This window comes from Protopterus annectens, chromosome 1.part0 (assembly GCF_019279795.1).
Source record: "Protopterus annectens isolate FY-2018-M chromosome 1.part0, PAN1.0, whole genome shotgun sequence".
NCBI lineage: Eukaryota > Metazoa > Chordata > Ceratodontiformes > Protopteridae > Protopterus > Protopterus annectens.
In genome coordinates, this window is record NC_056725.1 from 1,522,488,108 (window position 1) to 1,522,503,199 (window position 15,092).

Consider the following 15,092-nt stretch of genomic DNA (forward strand, 5'->3'; position numbering starts at 1 on the left):
CATAAGCATAACTTCATGATAATTCATTATTGTAAGCTTAGCAAATCTGATTTTATTTAGTATAGTCTGTTTATACATAGTTTAATAACTTGCCCATGTCAAGTAATGTGTAACATCAACAGTTTCCTATGTTGTGTTCTGTTTATCCTTTTCTTTTTGAATTTATGAGTGAAAAATATTCAATAAAAAGATATTTGAGAAAAAAAGTTTATAACAGACAGCTTCCAAAGTTTTAGCCATCTTCTATGAGCCCAAACTGTCAGGCAGCTTGAGCTGAACAGACTAAATAACAAATCTGGGTGGTAAGCCTTACTGCTGCCGAAGAGTACACTCCTCTGAGGCTTTCTGGGATCAATGGTCAGCTTGTGCTGTTCCTTTGCTAAGCAGGTATGTTCCTTTCATTCCTGTCATTGTCTAAATATGTTTGCTGTTTTATCATTTTCCTCTTGAGGAAAGTTATTTTAAGACAGGAGTTTTGTGTTTTAATAGACTGTCATGAGACTATGTTGCACGTTTAAACAGAAGCAATCTTTTTTTTCCTGTCAGTTTAAAAATTGTATAAGGTAACTGAAAAAAACAATTTTCTGTGGAGAAATTGGTTTTATTTTATTTTTGTCAGACTGGCAAAGTGTTTTAAAGTGCTTTTTTCCTTTGTTTTATTTTTCAAAAGGTAACTTTTAAAGACTTTGCTGCTTGTCTTCAGTGAGAAAAAAGTAGCCATTTTTGGCTTGACCATACAATGAACTACCTTCTTCCAGCCACAAAATGAAAAGGTTAAGCAAACAGCCTTTCCCACCTCAGCAGGTTAGCAATTTGCCTCAGCCGTTAATAGGTGACTCTGCTGTGACCATTTGTTGTTCCTCAGACCACTCATCTTTTACCCCAGATACCGCTGGTGTAGCACCTTACAGCCACTATAGACTGGGTGATAACCATGGCTAATGCCTGTGGCTATTCTTCCAATAACATGATAAACATTATGTAGTGCTTGGAGCACCACTATTATACTCTATAGTAAGGAAAAAGACAGTTTAGTTAAGCACCATAAGAAAGTTGCTTGACAAAGTTTTGTTAAGCAACTTTTCACAACTTCTGTGGTCTAGTTACACACCACAGCATAATTAGCAACCACCAAAGAACAGTTTCAGGAGGAAAGGCAGCCTAAAACATACTGCCACATCTCTTTTGTATTGATGTGTGTGTGTCTATGTACATATATATATATATATATATATATATATATATATATATATATATATATATATATAAATATATATGTGTGTGTGTGTGTGTGTGTGTGTGTGTGTGTGTATATATATATATATATGTATATATATATATATATATATATATATATGTATATATATATATATATATATACATATATATATATATATATATATATATATATATATATATATATATATATATATATATATATATATGGGTGGCCACGGTGGTGCAGTGGTTAGCATTGTCGCCTCACAGCAAGAGGTTCGCCAGTTCAATCCTCGGCTGGGGTGCCTTCTATGCGGAGTCTGCATGTCCTCCCTGTGGTCGTGTGGGTTTCCTCCCACATCCCAAAGACATGCTGTAGGTGGACTGGACACTCCAAATTGGCCCTAGGTGTGTGTGTGTGTGTGTGTGTGTAGCAGAGTGAAATGGATTATAGCTTTTGCAGCTGTTATAAATAGGGAAATACACTTTGCTTCTGGCTGCTGCATGTGAGGTATCACTAAGTGTATTACAGCCTTCAAAGCTGAAAAACACTTCATACGCCCACAATTTCTTTTTTTCTACTTATTTAGTAGTATACTGGAGCAGCTAAAGCTCCATGTATTAAAAATGATTGCATGGTGGTATTGCACATATTACAACTTTTAAAGTTGTGAAACATTTATTTCTCTTACACTTATTTCTCTGAGTAGCCTGGAAATAAATGGAGGAAGTAAATCTCCAAGTACAACAAAGAACTATAGTCTCGCCCCTGATCATAACCAAGTAGTAATATGTTCTCAAAATGGAAGTCAAGAGTCACCCTCAAGCTTTATTTAATTTTAATAATTAAATGAATTTCTTATACTAACTTGATTATGAACAAATAATCATATTCCCTTATATTAATCCTCCTAAGTGTAACAACCAGAGGTTTCTTGATAGCACAGCTGTTGCTGTTATTAACCCTTTCTGTTCATTTTATTTTTTAGTAGTTACTAACTTACCCAAGTGATAGTGTTCTAATAAAACTGAGATAATGAATAAGAAATGTCCTATTATTCTGCAGTTAATGGCTAAGGATGCATTAACTTTTCTCATTTTTGTTGTTGTGTCTTTCAGCTTTTCCCGGTCAGGGGTCGCCACAGCGGAACTCTGGTCCGCTAATGATTGGCAGTTGATTTTTACGTGCCGAATTGCCAGCCCTGACGTACAACCTTCAACGAAGGTACACCCATTCATGCATGTCTCCATGCAGAAGACACTCTAGCTGAGAGTCGAACCGGTCAGCGTCTTATTGTGAGGTGACAACGCTACCACAGCACCACCACCTTTTGTCATTTTTGTGATTTTAGTGAAAAATTCTGCCTTCAGTAATTTAATTCACCTTGCTTCCCTCACAAACACATTCATTGCTACTTACTTTGACACCTAACTGTGGTAAAAAAATGTATTGCTTCTTACCTCACACACAGGCTACCACTCTCCAGCTCTCAAAATAACCAGTTTCTGGTAGGGTACATCTATGACACTTGACTGTAATCAAGTGAAAGAAATAATGGTCACAGAATTGCTTCTTTAAGGTGCATATACTACCCTTTCCTGAAAATCCAGCTTAGTTGTTACTTAACTATGAACATATAAATGTAATTTTGTTTCATATTTAGCTTTTCTTCCTAGCCACACCCATCCAAAAAACTGTTTTCTAAGCCTGCATATTGAAGTCCGAATGTGAACAAGTAGAAGAAATAAAGTCCATAGTAATATGCTTCAATCTGTTTTTTTCCACACTTCCTCTTCCTTGCAAGACATACAAATATTCATTTAAATGTGATTAAGTAATCATATGCTTTAACACACATCCTGCCCTCTAACCCTCCACACCCAAAATCACTATTTGCTGCTAATATGTTCCTTAAATATTTAGCCAAGCCAAAATAATAATTACCAAAACAAAATAACTCCATTTGTTTCACTCTGACAGGCACTGCAACTAGGATTAAGTAGTTTTGCCTGTTTCTTTCCTACACAGTGTGCCTCCCCCACCCCACACCATTCCACTATACATTATATACATCTGACAATGATTATAATCTGGTATTCTGAGAGAACAATCCTCTTCTGTTCAGCAAATACCTTCTATGTCGTATGTCCAATACAGAAAACAAAATACATGGATTATTCCTTTGGGCAATTTAAGATGTTAATATGTCTCATAAAATTGACTGGGATCCTGCAAGTACTACCGTTTTTTAATGGCCCTAACTGTAAAAGGACTGTTCCTGACGTTTAATGAATCTGCTCTGGGTGGTGATCTCTATATCAATTATTAGAAATCACTGGGTAACCAAAGACTTCACTCTTTCTGGTCAGCCAGTATTAGTAATTGTATAACATAGTAAAAGACTGCAGATTGGCTGGCCACGGCCTGTTAATATGTCAGAGAGAGGAATGTGAGGTGGCATGCTAAGGGCCATAAAGTATTACTTCCTGGTTGTATTTTCATATATTTCTTAAACCTCAGGATTTCTATTTAATTAGTTTATTAATTACACAAATTAAATTATTAGACCTAAAGTGCTGTAATTTTTATTGTAATAAAATTATAGTTTCCATGTATTTAATAAAACAAATCATTAGAATTAAATTATTCCCAGCATTCAGGGCTTAAGTCATTATCTATGTTGTCAAAATAACTGAGTACCTGATGTTAGGGTGTTAACAGTTGATAAATTTAAATTTTCCATTACTAGCTAAAGGAAGTTTTATGTTTTTCAGTTACATTTGATCTATAAACGAAATGAACAAAGGCAGACACAGCGACAACACAAACTGGATAAGAACACAACCAGAGGTAATGAATCCAATAAAAGTTTTAATAAACTCCAAACTCCTTTTGTGCTGTTTGAAGTTTATTAAACCTTTTATTGGATTAATTACCTCTGGGTTGTGTTCTGATCCAGTTTACATTTGATCTATAAGCATCTGAAGCAGCCTGACAAAGCCTAGTAACTCCAATTTCTGCCTAGCCTCTGAACTAAGATAGGAGCCTGCCACACTTGATCAGCAAATGAGATGTTGGTGGTGGAAGCTTCCACTAACAAAAAACATTTCTGAAGAAATATATAAGACTCTGATAGCAATGAAAACTCAGTTCAAGTATGTTATAGATGTACTGTATTTTACACATTGAAAAGAAATTATATACCAGTCCTTTCCAGAAAATCAATTTAATATAGTGTGGCATCTAGGTACATTCTGAATCTATGTAGACCTATGGTTCATATATACATATATATATATAGAGAGAGAGAGAGAGAGAGAGTTTATATCTATGAATCAGTTTGATGTTTTCTAGAAAAAGTTATTTAACATCAAATATAGATATTTTATTATAAACTCTGCTTGGTTTCTGATTTTAGGTGCAGAGATATCAGAACATCTGTTTGCTGCATATCTGAGTATTATTTCAAAATCTCCAGTATTTTTTTCTGTCTTAGCAATTTAAATGTTTGAAAACATCACTTCCATGGACAAATCTGCAGTGCTTTAGTTTTTGTGTTATAAAAGCATAGTCTATTTATCATTTATGTCTTATGTACTTGTTCTTGACAGAAAAAGGACAATAAACAACAAGGAACTGAATCTAAAGACATAGGCAGGAGGGTTGCTTTGAAATTATAATAAAGTATGAATCAAACAGTCAGGGCATGGGTCCTGCATTAACTGTGTTCAAAAATATCACAGGCACATTTTGAATTCATTTGTGGTACACATTTTGCAGTGGAATATGCATTCTCTGAAAGTGTATAACTGCTATAACTATGAAAAAATTGCAAACTGTCCACAAATAAAAGCTGTGATGAGTATTTGCTTCACAGTCTCAGAAGTTTTACCCACCACAGACTTATCCATACAAACACACACACACAGACACACACACACAGACACACACACACACACACACACACACACACACACACACACACACACACACACACACAAACAATAAATATAGCCTTGACATGCCAGATTGACATCTGTGCATCCACAAACAAGTAACAGCAGTAGTTACTTAATTTCATGCACAGACTGTATTCAGCTCCAAGGCAGTACAATTGTGTAAGTAAACATCCTTAACAGTAGATGTTTGAATGATCACTGCTGCAGTAGCCTTAGCTATATCAAGTTATATCCTGTCATGTTTATAACAGACAGGATTCCAAGATGGCCGCCAGCTATGAAGCACACTTCTCAACCAGCTGCTGACAAAATCTACAATCTAACCTAATCAGGGCATCAGCAACTCTGCTAAACCATCAAAAACAGATGATACTCTGATATACTAAACAACAAATCATATCTGCTGGAGATTTGTAGAAAAATATAAAGAATTTATATACTTATCTGCAAGATCAACATGTGCTGATTGGGGATTCTCTGCAAGCAGCTCAGGCCTCAGTAGAAATGTATAGGAAGCTATATAAAGAAATAAAATTTTTATAAATATAGAACCATGGACTCAATGGAAGCTCAAATGTCAAAAACAAGATTTTCACAAATAACCTCGCTGGAGAAAGAAGTTTGTACAAAGAGACAAAAAAAACTGTAAAACAGATCAAACAGATGCCCTACGTAGACCGTCTCAAAAAACTCCAGCTTTACTCTGTCACATATCGCCTACTCAAAGGTGATCTCTGTGTAACATACAAAGCTATGTCAAACCCAGAGCTGTTGGACATGCTCCACTTAAAGAAATCCCAATCCCTCCGAGCTGCATGCTCTAGGGACCTAAACCTTGTCACCACAATAAACAGAACATGCTGGAAGGATAGATAGATAGGATAGATTCCTGTCCCAGAGACTTCCCATACTCTGGAACAGACTACTTATCTATGTCAAACAGAGCTCTTCATTAGCACTCTTCAAGAAAAATCTTGATGATTGGATGGGAGATAGGAAATTCACCCTGGGGCTCTGCTCAACAGGGGCACAGGAAAATAATTTTCTTGGGTGGCGAAAGCCAGGGTACACTTTGGCTAGGCTTATATAGGCCCTAGGGCCAATAGCCTAGTACCCTCCTATGTACCTATGAACAGCAACCTGACTTGCAAAAACAGACTGCCAAAATGAAGTCAGAACAGCCCATCTTTATGGAATAACTCAAAGCAGCTTTAACACCCTTGCAAGAAGAAATGCACTCCTTTTCTACAAAACTAAATGCTTTTGAAAGCAATATAGACCAAATACTACCTAGACTGGAGGAAAAACGAAGAGAAAGCTGTAAAGAATGACATAAAAATAGAAAAGATCCAAAGAAGAACTAATTCCACAGAAAAAAAAAACAGTATCTGAACTCCAACAAAAAATAATAGAGTTAGAAGCCAGATCAAGACGCAACAATGTGTTCATTAGGGGTATCCCTGAAACATATGAACAAGCTTCATTACAAAATGGAATAAAATAAATCACTGAGATACTCTTGGATAGCAATGCTTCAGTCCAGAATGCTACAATAGAGAGATTCCATTGTGCCTTAAGAAAATCACAAACTCTTGAAGCTCTAAGGCAAGTTTATGTGACAATACAAAATGCAACACATGCTAATATGATCATACAGACTGGCAAATCTAGAAAACAAATTATTTGGAAAGGAAATAAAATAACAATTGCACAGGACTTACCCGTAGCCATCAAGCAACAGAGACAAATTCTATCACCCTTCTGTGCATACTTAATAAAACACAAAATAAAGTTCCAGATGAAGTATCCTGCTTCCTTACAATTTCAATACAAGGGATCCACATACCAAGCAAAAGCAAGGATGAAGCAACTTCAGCTTTTTTAAAAGCATTCAATGAGATCCTCCAAAATAAATAATAAATAGTAAGTAACAACTAAACTGTCTTCACTAGCACTAAAAATTGTATCTAAACTGTAAACGACCTTAAATCCAACTAAAACAGGTGTCGCTAGTACTTTTTACTTATTTTTTAAAGTTTCTGAAATTATTTACCTCTAAATTGTAAGAAAAAAGTCTCCATGAACTTTCCTTTCCATTGCAACATTCTAAGGCCATTTTTCCAGGAAGCTGAGCCTTATTGGAGGTCATGTGACCTTTGACCTCACATCGTACACTTAAATTAACCCACAGAGTGATGTCAGGGCCAAATCAAGTCTATGGCAGCCAAGAGGATCCAAAAAGAAACACAAACAATGTGACTATACCAGGAGAGCCAATAGAATGAGCAGAATGGCATCCAGGAAGTAAATTGGAATAATACAAGTCTGTAAACTGAGGGACAGCTGCATCTAATGAACTGGAACATTTTCTAGCTTCAAAAACTCATAGGTACTGCAAATTTTCCTACGCATAACTAACAGTAGGATCTAAAAGACACTTATAGAAGAAGAAACTATATTAATTAGTTGATAGTCTGGATGATGGAAATGAAGAAGGTAAGATGAAAACAGGAATAGAAAGGAATAAGCTACTGCAAATGTGATCTCTGCACAACAGACTGTTCATGCAGATAAATTGCATTATGATATGGAGACTTTGCTGCCATATTCTTGCAAATAACATTGACTTTGTGTTCATGCAACAGTTTTTTTTTCTCTTTTCCTTCTCTCCTTGGCCTTAGTAGTAGATGAAGAACCATGGAAGGTCACATAATGGTTGGGATACTAGATGTAGTACATTTTAATATGAACCATATATTGGAGTTATTTTTCTCTGTTTGTATAGGTAGATCATAAGAACTGTGGTATATAGCATATGCTCATACTTTAATGTTTGATACATTCTTCAGTAATATAGTCTATTGTTCTACCAAGACTTGTTTTAAAACCTGAACTATCTAGATACCCAAAAGAAAATGTGGACACAAGAGCACAGTTAGCCAATTATAACTATTTACAAGGTTATACCAATATGTTGAAATATGAATATTACAAGCTACAAGTTACCCCTAATTCTTGATCGGTTAGCAATGCTTATGTTATTCACAACTTAAGTTGCAGGCTGGGTGGTGTTTATCTTAGTAGAGTTGTGATGTTCCTTGAAATGTGAAATAATTACTGTATGATAGTTAAAATTGTATATATATTTAGATGTTTCAACAATAGGATGATGTATATATTACTTACTTCAGAGGATAGTGGTAGGTGGTCAGGCACTAGGGAATTTCTGAAAAAGCAAAATGTCACCTTCTCTTTTCATACTGCTCTTTCTCAACACACATCAGACACTACTTGCATTGTTTTGCCAAATATTCCCCTCATAGCACCCATAGATAATTCAGTTATGTAGGTATTTAAATTAATTATGAAATAAGATGATTAATATAGGCTCGTGGAATATAAATGGCTTGCAAGACATTAAAAAAAAGCTAATTATGCACCTTATATATAAATCAAATTTAGATATAACCTTTTTACAGGAAATTCATATGATTATACAGCAATGGGGCAAGTAGACAGAAAAAAACATTAAGTGGACTCAACACATAATAGCAGCTGGGGACAGTACCTCATCAAGAGGGAGAACTATAATAGTTAAAAAATCATTTAAAGGGAGCATCTTTAAACACAGCATTGATACAAATGGTAGATGGTGTTATTTTGCATGCTCACATCCAGCATATAAAAAACTGATATTATTTTGTAATGTATATGTATCCTGCAACTATCAGATCGATTTTTTAATTGAAATATACAACTTGTTACTAAAGCACCCAGACCATATGATTATAATTGGTGGAGACTGGAACTTAAGAATAAATACATCTAAAGATAGATCAAAGAAAAATAACACTCAATTGCCTCAAGCCACAACTTTTTAATCAGAATTAATTGAAGACTTTAACTAATAGATCCCTTTGAACTCAACAGCACAGATAGATTAAGAAGCAGATATACCAATTTCTCCCCCTACCATAAGACCTGGTCAAGAATTGACATCTTCCTAATTTCTCAATGCATTGCTGATAATGAAGTGTAAAATATCTCAGAACCTAGATCAATATCTAATCACTCAAAAATAAATATAATAATAGCACAAAATAAAGCTAGATGGACTACCCACAATACTTCAAACTGGACTCTAAACTCAAACGTGCTGAAAATTGAAGTGGAGCAAGAAATTATAAACTCCCTTATTCAATTAAATGAAAACCTTGCAAATAAGGATACTGCTCTGGATATTCAATGGACAGCCTTTAAAGCCACGGCTAGGGGTACCCTGATCCAAAAAGCATAATTTTATAAGAAGCTAAATAGGGAAAAAATAAGTAACATAGAAGGTAAGTTAAGACTAATCAAACTAGAATTACAAAAAAAAAATAATCTACTCTTGAGAAACAAATGGCAAGCATCCAAAAACAGTTAAATGAGACTACAATACAACAATATACATTCACAGAACTTAGAACACTATACAAATATGCAGAATGGGCTCAGACCCCCTCCAAATTGTTAGCAAGACTTGTCAATGTAAGAAACCTCCCATGTAAAATATAAGAGATAAAATATAAAGATAAAATCTTCAACTCAGATACTGGAATAATAAGGGGTTTTGAAGAAATATTTCAAACCATTTGCAGCCCACAAGACCATATACATGACAATCTTTTCCAAAACTTTGCAGACAATTTAGAATTCCCTCAGATTAACGAATCCCAATCTAATAGTCTAAAAGTTCATTAACAGAAAAGGAAGTAAAAAAGGCTATTAAGAAGCTTAAACCTGGGAAAGCTCCTGGTACTGATGGGTATGTGGCAGAATTCTATAAACATTTTAAGCAACAATCAACACCAGTACTTTTAAAACTATACAATCATATAACAAAAGTTGGGATATCAGACCTTTATATGAATAATTCTAAAACTATATTTATTCCAAAACCAAATACCGACTCCACAAATCCAAACAACTACAGACTTATAGCTCTGATAAATATAGATTTAAAGATATTTTCAACAATTCTAGCTTACAGGTTACAGAAAGTAGCTTCCTTTATAATTCCACCTGAGCAATTAGGCTTTATGAGTCAGAGACAAGTATGAGACAATACACTAACCATTGATGCTTTATCCCACCTCTGTGCCAAGGACAAATCCCCTAAATACGCTCTATCAGTGGATGCAACAAAAGCCTTTGGCAGAGTTAATCAAAAATTCCTCCTCTTTACACTTTTTCAATTTGGATTCCAGTAAGAATACATAAAAATAATCAAAACATTATATAGTAAAGCAACTACAACTCTTTATATCAATAAGAAGACATCTAACCCAATACAAATTTTAAATGGCCCCAGACAGGGTTGTCCACTCTCACCAAACCTGTTCAATTTATATCTAAAAGCATTATTATTACTAACCAGTCAGAGAACTTGCCACCACCTTGTTTCAGTATCTAAAACTCAAATAAAATACACAGCTTTTGCAGACAACCTAAACATCTACTTTCAGTATCCCAACATTGATTTAAGCAAAATCTTAAAGTCCATAGATAAGTTTTCTCAACTATCAAACTATGCAATTAATCCCAAAAAGTCAAGTATATGTCCACTTAACTCCCTGGGTCATAAGGAATTTTATTTTCTGGAGGCTAATGTGAAAGTGCAATATGCTTTGAAATACCTAGGTATAATTTTTAGCCATACTCAAGCAGATATGATCAATATCAATTATTTAAAACTTGGAGCACTATAGTTGGTAATATTAACAAATGGGAAAATCTTAAACTTTCTACCTTATCAAAAGCTTCAATTGTAAAAATGAACATATTGCCTAAGATTTTATACCAACTGAATGCCACTTTCATGAAAATTCCAGCTACCTTTTTAATAAAATCAAAGTTCAACTAACAAAATTCATATGATACCCAAAAGTACAAGAATTAGTTACGATAAACTAATACTTCCAAAAGAAAATGGAGGTCTAAGCCTTCCAGATTTTAAATTGTACCATGAAATTATTAGTGCTAGTCACATTATGCAAATAGCAAACTACGACCCATGATGTAATGAATGATACCCATTATGAATTAAATTATTTCACCAAAATATTATGACAGCTAAAGTTAACCCAAAAACAATTCCTTTCTTAAATCAAGAAACTCTTAAGGCAATAAAAATTCACCCAGTTTTAATCAATAAACTGAAATTTTCAATAAATTGCTAATATCAATAAATCTAAAGGATGCAATTATTTTCTACAACCAATACATAACAAACCTGATATAAAACTAGCAAACTCTATGTTAAACCTATATAAATACCCATTAATAAAAAATTTGCAGTATATGACTTCTACAAATTACAGAACCTTTCAATGGAAAATATCAAGAACTTACTTAGAGCAAGCAATAAATATAATGTGATAATTAAAGAAATCCTATACTTAGTTAACAATATAACCAAGAATATCAAAGTAATTGAGCAAGATATCAAATTAGCATAACAAATTCAAAAGTTACTTTTGTAGAAAAAGAAAATGCTTTCAAATACATATAAATTAATAGTCAAAGTTAAATTACAAAATACAATTCTATTCTCAAAGTATCAGGACGGAAAAGGTAGTAACATGACAGACAACCAGAAGGAATTAGTCATTGGAAATACTATGAAATTGATGCCATTTAAGAAGCTAATTTAACCCAGATTATGATCTTTAATAATGCATACCATATACCTGTACACCTTAACAAATTTAACCCATCTAAGTAATCATATTGTTGCTTTTGTCCTAATAAAGAAGTTGACATCCTCCACATCATCTGCAGTTGTAAAACAGTTTATAAATTGTGGTGCTCACTGAAATTCCTGTTAGAAAAAACAGGCTACTCAAAATTTACTTTGTCATGGGAGACAGCAATACAACATAATTTCAAAAATAATAATAACAGTCTCAACAAGCACATTATAATAACATTATGCACCCTATTAAAATTTTACATAGCTAAAACCTGGATAGACAGATCTAAATTCTCTTTGTCAGAATACAAGAAAATAACAAAAAAGCATATATTGGCTAAGAAAGTTTACACAAAAAGTCAAAAGAATCAAACATATTATCAGAAATATTGCAAAGATTTAATTGATATTCTATCATAAATGGCAAAACAAATGTAAATACATATGGATAGTAAACACACCTTTTAGTTAAAAGTAGTAATTCCATTAACTAAGATGGCATTTTTTGTAGATATCTATATATGGCATAGTAGTGTAGATTTTTTGTATTTCATTTAGGGTGGTGTTATGCTTCAAGTTATACTTTCATTTGTTACCTTAATGTACAAGTGAATTGTTGTCTTAGAACAATATCCTGACTAAGCCATAACATAAGCATAACTTCATGATAATTCATTATTGTAAGCTTAGCAAATCTGATTTTATTTAGTATAGTCTGTTTATACATAGTTTAATAACTTGCCCATGTCAAGTAATGTGTAACATCAACAGTTTCCTATGTTGTGTTCTGTTTATCCTTTTCTTTTGAATTTATGAGTGAAAAATATTCAATAAAAAGATATTTGAGAAAAAAAGTTTATAACAGACAGCTTCCAAAGTTTTAGCCATCTTCTATGAGCCCAAACTGTCAGGCAGCTTGAGCTGAACAGACTAAATAACAAATCTGGGTGGTAAGCCTTACTGCTGCCGAAGAGTACACTCCTCTGAGGCTTTCTGGGATCAATGGTCAGCTTGTGCTGTTCCTTTGCTAAGCAGGTATGTTCCTTTCATTCCTGTCATTGTCTAAATATGTTTGCTGTTTTATCATTTTCCTCTTGAGGAAAGTTATTTTAAGACAGGAGTTTTGTGTTTTAATAGACTGTCATGAGACTATGTTGCACGTTTAAACAGAAGCAATCTTTTTTTTCCTGTCAGTTTAAAAATTGTATAAGGTAACTGAAAAAAACAATTTTCTGTGGAGAAATTGGTTTTATTTTATTTTTGTCAGACTGGCAAAGTGTTTTAAAGTGCTTTTTTCCTTTGTTTTATTTTTCAAAAGGTAACTTTTAAAGACTTTGCTGCTTGTCTTCAGTGAGAAAAAAGTAGCCATTTTGGCTTGACCATACAATGAACTACCTTCTTCCAGCCACAAAATGAAAAGGTTAAGCAAACAGCCTTTCCCACCTCAGCAGGTTAGCAATTTGCCTCAGCCGTTAATAGGTGACTCTGCTGTGACCATTTGTTGTTCCTCAGACCACTCATCTTTTACCCCAGATACCGCTGGTGTAGCACCTTACAGCCACTATAGACTGGGTGATAACCATGGCTAATGCCTGTGGCTATTCTTCCAATAACATGATAAACATTATGTAGTGCTTGGAGCACCACTATTATACTCTATAGTAAGGAAAAAGACAGTTTAGTTAAGCACCATAAGAAAGTTGCTTGACAAAGTTTTGTTAAGCAACTTTTCACAACTTCTGTGGTCTAGTTACACACCACAGCATAATTAGCAACCACCAAAGAACAGTTTCAGGAGGGAAAGGCAGCCTAAAACATACTGCCACATCTCTTTTGTATTGATGTGTATGTGTATATATACATATATATATATATATATATATATATATATATATATATATATATATATATATATATAAATATATATGTGTGTGTGTGTGTGTGTGTGTGTGTGTGTGTATATATAGATATATATATATATATATATATATATATATATATATATATATATATATATATATATATATAAATATATATATATATATATATATATATATATATATATATATATATATATATATATATATATAGGTGGCCACGGTGGTGCAGTGGTTAGCATTGTCGCCTCACAGCAAGAGGTTCGCCAGTTCAATCCTCGGCTGGGGTGCCTTCTATGCGGAGTCTGCATGTCCTCCCTGTGGTCGTGTGGGTTTCCTCCCACATCCCAAAGACATGCTGTAGGTGGACTGGACACTCCAAATTGGCCCTAGGTGTGTGTGTGTAGCAGAGTGAAATGGATTATAGCTTTTGCAGCTGTTATAAATAGGGAAATACACTTTGCTTCTGGCTGCTGCATGTGAGGTATCACTAAGTGTATTACAGCCTTCAAAGCTGAAAAACACTTCATACGCCCACAATTTCTTTTTTTCTACTTATTTAGTAGTATACTGGAGCAGCTAAAGCTCCATGTATTAAAAATGATTGCATGGTGGTATTGCACATATTACAACTTTTAAAGTTGTGAAACATTTATTTCTCTTACACTTATTTCTCTGAGTAGCCTGGAAATAAATGGAGGAAGTAAATCTCCAAGTACAACAAAGAACTATAGTCTCGCCCCTGATCATAACCAAGTAGTAATATGTTCTCAAAATGGAAGTCAAGAGTCACCCTCAAGCTTTATTTAATTTTAATAATTAAATGAATTTCTTATACTAACTTGATTATGAACAAATAATCATATTCCCTTATATTAATCCTCCTAAGTGTAACAACCAGAGGTTTCTTGATAGCACAGCTGTTGCTGTTATTAACCCTTTCTGTTCATTTTATTTTTTAGTAGTTACTAACTTACCCAAGTGATAGTGTTCTAATAAAACTGAGATAATGAATAAGAAATGTCCTATTATTCTGCAGTTAATGGCTAAGGATGCATTAACTTTTCTCATTTTTGTTGTTGTGTCTTTCAGCTTTTCCCGGTCAGGGGTCGCCACAGCGGAACTCTGGTCCGCTAATGATTGGCAGTTGATTTTTACGTGCCGAATTGCCAGCCCTGACGTACAACCTTCAACGAAGGTACACCCATTCATGCATGTCTCCATGCAGAAGACACTCTAGCTGAGAGTCGAACCGGTCAGCGTCTTATTGTGAGGCGACAACGCTACCACAGCACCACCACCTT